The sequence below is a fragment of the Asterias rubens genome, chromosome 6, assembly GCF_902459465.1.
Source record: "Asterias rubens chromosome 6, eAstRub1.3, whole genome shotgun sequence".
NCBI classification, from domain to species: domain Eukaryota; kingdom Metazoa; phylum Echinodermata; class Asteroidea; order Forcipulatida; family Asteriidae; genus Asterias; species Asterias rubens.
Window position 1 is genome coordinate 12,452,777 of NC_047067.1, and position 7,754 is coordinate 12,460,530.

Below are 7,754 nucleotides of genomic sequence, written 5' to 3' on the forward strand. Positions count from 1 at the left end.
TGTGTTTAGCAAGTTTTTGTCCATTACTATTTCAGTGACTAGTAACCAGGACCTGTTATAGCTTCTTATTTCACTTGTCATCAAGCATTTCCACAAGTCCATGCTAAAATTGAGAGATTTTTCAACTCTATACTAAAGCCAATCGGACCACTTGAAGATAAGTTTAACTGGCTCTTTAGTTATATTAACTAGCAATTGGCAAGCGGACCACTGTTCAGGGAGATCGCTGATGACTCTTTTGTATAACCATCGACCACATTGGTTGATCAATATAAATTAACCAGCATAACAGGTACCTACCACAGCCGATCACCATTTGGGAGATGATGGTATTCGTAGCACTGTGGGCCCATTTCGAAAAAGCTGTTTAGCAGAAAATACTGCTTAATTGCTAAGTAAACAATGAGTGGGGCACCAGTTGCAGCAATGTAAACAGTTGTTTTATGTAATTGGGCTGGTAACCAGCTTCTGTTAAGCAAGATTTGTCTGTGCTTGGCCTGTTTGTATGCTTACAGGCTTTATGAAATTGTGCCCGGGTCTCAACATGCACACTTCACTGCAAATGTCAATAACACAGGAGTACTTTGGGTTCTATTTATATCCTTAACACCAATGTAATATATGTCTTTTGATAACTCAAAAGACTTCTGTTGTGCTTTGTGATATACTTGAAACAAACGTTAATTAATAACAATGTGTATATTATGTGTATTTGTCTTATTTGACAGTGTATAAAAAAGTGTACAGTACATGTATTGTTAACAGCAGTGTAAATTCAGTGACTTTTTGGAATGGCAGCTGCATGCTCATTTCTCTTTTAAAAAAAAAACACATTTCCTCTGATAATTGTGACATTATTTGTATTGTTTCAATGAAATTCTAAGTAGGATTTGAAACTTTGCATGGTGGAAATACGATATAGAAAGGTTTGCGGTAACACCATGTAATGACTATCTCTAATGAGTTGGGTTGGTTCTGAAAAGAACCGTTGGTTTCAAACGTCGAGTTGAAAACCATTGGTTTTTTTCAGAACCACCCCAATTCATTAGAGATAGTCATTACATGGTGTTACCGCAAACCTTTCTATAATGAAATTTTACTTCCGGGTCACTCTTGGATTGTATTTTGTCATTTCTCACAAACTGATTCCATTGCCGTATTTTTAGACACGCTATTTTAATTGGCTCCGCTCAACTTTGAAGATAAAAGGGGAGGGGGTATACAAATACTGATGTTTTGTAAATAGTCAAACTGCATTCCAGATTTTGGATAGGAAAGGACCGAAATAGTTTCCCCTCTTTTCTATCATGTGTTTTTACCCAAAAAATGAATTGTATCTAAATTCTCTTGATTCGTACATCTTGTCATTTGCTGCCAGAGTTTGTCTATGTTCCTCTTCACCCCCCCCCCCTGACACTAATCCTGGACAAGTAGTTATACCCCCAAACAATGAAATTAAAAGTGTTTTTTTTCTGATAATGATGGGTTAAATAAACACATTTTTTAAAGCATGATTACTTAATAAGGGATGTTTTATACAGGATAGTAGTATGTAATTTTATTTGTTTATTTTATTTAATCCCAGAAAAGTACATGTGCTGTTTGCTTGAAGTTCATTTTTCTGTACAATAGGTGATTGTTATTTTTTGGAGTGGTTGTGAACTTTTAAAAATTACTGTTAACTGTTTTTAATTCTTGATACGTTTTCAGTAGTTTCAAACAATGGAATACACTTTGGTAGAATAATTGGAGAAATTTCAGTGTCTCTACAACAAGATTATCGACTTAATTTCTTGGCCATTGTAAAATGAGTGGAATTCATGAGGCGAGCTTTTGGCTCCCAAGAAGTCATGTATATTTTATGCATCATTGAGCTCGGCAGCAGGTTTTTACTTAAAAATAATATATTAACTTTTTCTTGAAGAGTTTCTCTTTGAGCATCCAATGATCAGTCCTATCATACATCTTGCTGTAGTGACCTCCTTAAGTCCTTTTCAAAGACAGTAAATTAGCAGGGGTCCCTTGCTTTATTTAAGCATGGCTGTGAAATTGTATCAATTGCATGCACTTTGTGTGATGAAGAACCACCTTTCTTGGGGGGGGGGGGTCCGCAATCTGAGCTAGAAATCTTGGTTTTCAACCTCCCTCCCACGAGCATTTCGAACCACTTTGCATTCACCACCATGCTTATATTGTGCAATTTGACCGCACAAAATGGCAGCAGCATGAGCTGTGACATGGCATGTGTGCAGTATATAAACAGTTTGGGACCATTGATGTTTCCTTGCACTGCATTGATAACTTGGGTTTCTGAATGCAGACATGACAAGAATAATAACTTTTTCAATCGAGTCTTGTTCGGACAAACTTTGTATGTGTTGCACAGTTAGTTTGGAGTAGGGCCTATTGGTGGCCCAAGCCCATTTGCAGAATATGTCACTCATTTGATACCTATTACTTGATAGGAAAGCACTGTATGTCTCAATTAGGATCACTCTATGTCCCAATCCAGGCATAATTGCCCCCAGTGGGGACAATTTAGTTAAGAAGTAGGGCACTGCATATAATATAAATTAAGAATGTGTGACCATTTCTCTTTCATGTCAGGATATTTGACTGAAATCATAAATGAATGATTTTTTAATCTGAAATCATACTTCTTATAAACTTGAATCCACAACCATATTTTTGTGAAAAAAAACATGAATCCACAACCATATTTTTGTGAAAAATATATCCATCTGAAATACTTCATGTAAGATAAAAACTTGTCCACATCAAAATTGTGCCCTTGAGTGATGAAATGTTCATGGGTTGGTAATGGAGGATGGAAATGAATGTATGCTTTATAAAACCAATAATTTACTCTGCTTTAACCCTTAAATTGTCTCTGCATAGACCAAAAACATTTGGCTTGGAATGGTTATAAGAAGTTGGACCAAATCGCTTGTTGATCTCTTACCCATTCAGTCTAGCTTGTAGTCAATGGTCAGTCTTGGTTGCTTGGATGTATGTGGCCAATTGCAGGGACCCCTAAATTATTACCTATACTGCTCTGTGTTTCAACACCCCTATGTACCGATAACCCATCCTGGGCGCAATATCATACAGCTGCTTAAACAGCAAAATTGCTTTACAAATTCTTTTACTGATCAAAAATTAACAAGATACCAGTCACAACTTGTGGAATTGTGTTTTTGGCTGGTTGGCTGATTTTTTTAAGCATACTTTTTGTTTGCTAAGCTACGTTGTGCTCCTAAAGCAGTTCCTTAAAATTGGACCATGATCTACATGGTTGGTTTACTGTGAGGGTTATAGGGTTAGGGTGTAGGGGTGTCACAACATATTGGGGGTGGAACATAGGGTGTTGTCATATAGGGATGTCAGAAAATAGGGATGTCAAAACAAAGGGGTGTCCGAGCATGTCGGCGTCAGAACCTCAAAATCGGACAAGGCATGAAACATGAGTTGTGCAGTAGAGAGTTCAAATATGCTCTTCATGGTACGGTGACCAGAGCAATTACTGGGTATTCCGCAATAGACCCTTAACGTAGACCTTTTCGCAAATACGGGGGCGCGCGCGTTAAGCTTGGAATTAGATGCATTGTGGTCTAGCTGGTGATCAATTTTGATCCATATCTATCCCACAATGCACCTCATTCAACGGTGTGCACTTGTGCAATGGTATTTGCGAAAAGGTCTATAATGACGTCACACTTGCTAACAGCGCCCTCACTGAGGCAAAAGGAGGCATACCGTTTATAATGACAGCTGCTAGTTGCTCTTGGTGTGTAAAAAAAACACACGCGTTAACTTAGTGTGCCAGCAGTGTTGAGCATTATGCCAGGGGTCTAATGAAGTGATGTGCTTGCTGATCATGTCCTTAACAAAAACATTCAAAAGACCTGGAAGAACTTATCTTGCCATTCAGTTTTCCAATGTAGATTAATCATGTTCAATTCAGATACTAAATTCACCATTAGTGTATACCTTAAGATTGTTTTTGTATTAGTCAGAAACTTTGCTGAGAGGCAAAAACAAAAACTTAATTGTTTGTATTGTAGTATTTGGGTTTGTTGTACTAGTTTTTAATTGAACTTTTAAAAAATTACCGCCAAAACATATGAGTGTTTCTGATGCAGATGCCATTGGAATTTTTGAAGTGTGTTTAAATTGTTTGGTTTTGAAAACTACTGTTTCACTTTGACTGTTTTCAAGTAGTGTATTATACTTCTATTCTGCCGTGTTTACCTACATTATTACAACAGTCTATTACGCGTGTAGTGTGTTTATAAGTGTGTTAATAATGTTGACTTGCTTGGTGTGTCTCTGTAGTTGTTTACACACACACTGTGCTTGTGTTTTACTCTTACGAAGCATGTTTAATTACTTGGGGTGTGTATTGTATGTTTTTTGCCAACGATGTGCATAAAGATTTCATCAAATGAAATAATTAATTTGTACGTTTTGTGAATTGATCAGTACAAAATTTATATTAAAAAACAAAAATATGATATCTGACAATCATTGACATTCTGTCTGAGGGGAACAAATCCAACGCTCAAATCTGAGCAGATTGCATTTTACCCTGTCACATAAATATTGTAACATCTATTTATTGTAAATTAATTTAATATAATTCATGCAAATTTGAAGAATCTTCAAAAGTGTAAAGTTGGGAAATGACAGGAATAAATGATGAGTAAGCAATACATTATCCCGATAAAAGAATCTCTTTGGTTTTTTTACTTTCGTCTCTCTTTTAGAATGGCCGCCTAATGGAAACTTGTGTGATCTATAAAATTGTCTAACTTAAAAAAAAACTGAACAATAATCGGTGATAATTTTTTAACATAATATCATTAATATCGAAAACAAATCGAAGGCTTTTCAACAAAGTAATTTTAACATTTTGTTTACAGTTATAGTGTTCATACACAGGAAATGTCATCAAAATATATTTTTTTTTACAGATATTATTTGTAGACCTTTATCACTTTCCATCATCCTTAGGGGTGGGGGTCCAAACAATTTTTCATCGTGACTTATTAGTTAACAAACATGATTGTTTAAAAAATTAGTGGGGGGCCGAGACAGAATTAACATTGGAATGTTCAAAACAACAAATGTCTGGTCTTTGAAGGCAAACACACATTCCAGCGTTGGTCAAATGAGTAAAACAATGTCATGAAAATAATTTTCGTCTCATGAAAAAAAAAATTAGCATATAAAAACGTATTTTCATGACTCTGTTTTACTCATTTCTCACAAATTACAGCACCTCAGCAAGTAATATTTTCAGGGAAGCTTTCTACTATCATTATCTTCAAACGGTGTAAGTTTAATGTAAATCTGTGGACAATGTGTTTTGTATTACAAAAAGTACCAAAATCCTTTAAGTTGGGCACTTGACTATACCTTTCACCAAATAAAGTACAGTACCCAGTTATATAATAGCACATCACACGTATATTGATCACACTTGTGTACATGCCCACAACAATATAAACGATTGTGATTGTACCAAATTAATCAACCAATCAATTTTTCAATAATCGGTAGTTTATCCCTTTCAAATTTTTAAAACAAAAGCGCTCGCGTTTCACAAAAAAAATGTGATGCTGTCTATAAACCCACCCATTCAACGCACCGATCCCCCTCAAATGTTAAGTGAGCGCGCACGTTTATTGAGACCTTGCCTGATTTATAACTCGAGGTGCATGGCATGTATTTTGTATCATCAACAACAAATGGCGACTTTTTGAGAGGTATGAGAGAAGCCGGTATGTATATAAAATCTTCAGGGAGGGCGAGGTTACTCCCTCTTGTTGAGCGGGAAATTGTCCTGAACGTTAACTTCAAACGTGAGGGCTAAAAGCATGGCATCAAATGCACAAAACTGCGGCTCCATGTGCGGAGTTTTCAGCAGAGAAGGCTGACACGATTTCACATAGCAGTAGCACCGCTCCGTTCTTCCAGTGAGTCGATTTTGTTTCTATAAACCACAATTAACTTCTATCAAATCTATAACCAATACCGTGTATGAATGAATTTCTCTTTACAAATTTTGCAAGAAGGTTGAACTTTTTACGACATACTGTCGTTAGTTTCCCTTTCGTGCCTGGGTGCAGAAGAGAACAAATAATCCGCCATGACACCCTACAGTGGCCATGTGGCATAAGTCAAGTCTGACAACCATATTAACATGGGATGGTAGGCGGGGCCCTGTATATAACTTCAACACAATTTCACTGTGAGAACAGAGCAAGGACCAATGATGTGAGTGACTTCGTATTAGTTTGGTGGTAAGGGGTTAATTGATAAAAGTCATCCTATGTTGACATTATTATGCAGGTCCTGAACATGAGAAAGAACAAAAATAGGTAGAATCGTCACATTTTCTGACTCTTTTTATATGAAACACCCTTTTAATCTTTCACTGAAACAAGTATAGTTCAAATATCTTCAAATATAGAAAATTATTTAATTACCACATACATTTAAGATAAAGTACACACTTCTTTAAAAAAAAAATAGCTTATGGAAAAATGGGATTGGCTTTTTTTAATAATAAATAGCATGCTACTGCAGAGCGGTGCCTACAAAGTTGATTGAAAATCATTACACTTGACAAACGTGATGGTAAGTGCTATCATATTGATTTGATGCTGGAACTTTCCCCACCAAATCACATTCTCAACATCAACTCACTCCAGACTTTCAAGTCGTAATAAAAAAAAACATCTTGTCTCTTCTCACCCATAAACTGTCCATTGTGTAGCATTCTTTAGCAAGTCTTACTGATTACTAATTATTTATACAAAATAAATTAGCTTTATGAAATTTAGGGCTAAGCTTAACCTTGTGTACTTTTGGCAATTACTCCACAACTTCTGACAAACTTTATTGGTAGACAGCACTAGAGAGCTATTGTTGATGTTTGAGAGGAACAGGTCAACTTCAATGCCATTTTGATTGAATATCATCATCACCAACAATTCAGGAATTAAAAATGATTCTCTGTACAAAAATGTGCAGAAGATTCCAATAGATGTATTGAATGTTTTGGTGGATTTTGACAAAAAATGTTACTTTTTCAAAGGGCATGAAACAAAGTGATTTCAAACTCGCGATTTCTTCCATTTTCATAATAAAGGACTCTATCTGATGGAAAATGAGTGAATCTTGAAATGGAATTTGACCATAGAGTTCCTCTATTTAAATTTTCAGGCGGCTGTCTTTGATTTCTTAAAGCCCACAGTGAACAATTTTACATAGAGTGTTTGAGTAACATTGAGTCCTTGCCAAGTCCTATGTGAGATCATTGTACAGCGATTTGACACTAAGTATGAATTTTAAATTAAAAAAAATACGGTTGTACAATCAAATTTTAAGGACTTGTGCTTTTCTTGGCCCTCAGATAGAAATAATCTGTCCAATATTATTATTAAAAACTCTCAGGTTTTGAGTTTTAAGTCAATGTAGATTCATGTCAAATTTATGTTTTGTGGATAACTAATCCATTATTAGGTTTTTATATTTGTTTATCAGGTATGTCCTTACTCCTGTATTTATTTCTTAGTGTTTAACAATTGTACTACTTGTCCTGGAGCTTAAATCATTTTTAAAATGTAATTTTCCCTTTTTTTAAATTTTTATTAATGAACAATAAATTTATGAAAAACAAATGTATTTAACTATCAACATTTCATGAAGTTTATTATTTGTTGAAGCAGATCGCAAATGAAAAGTTA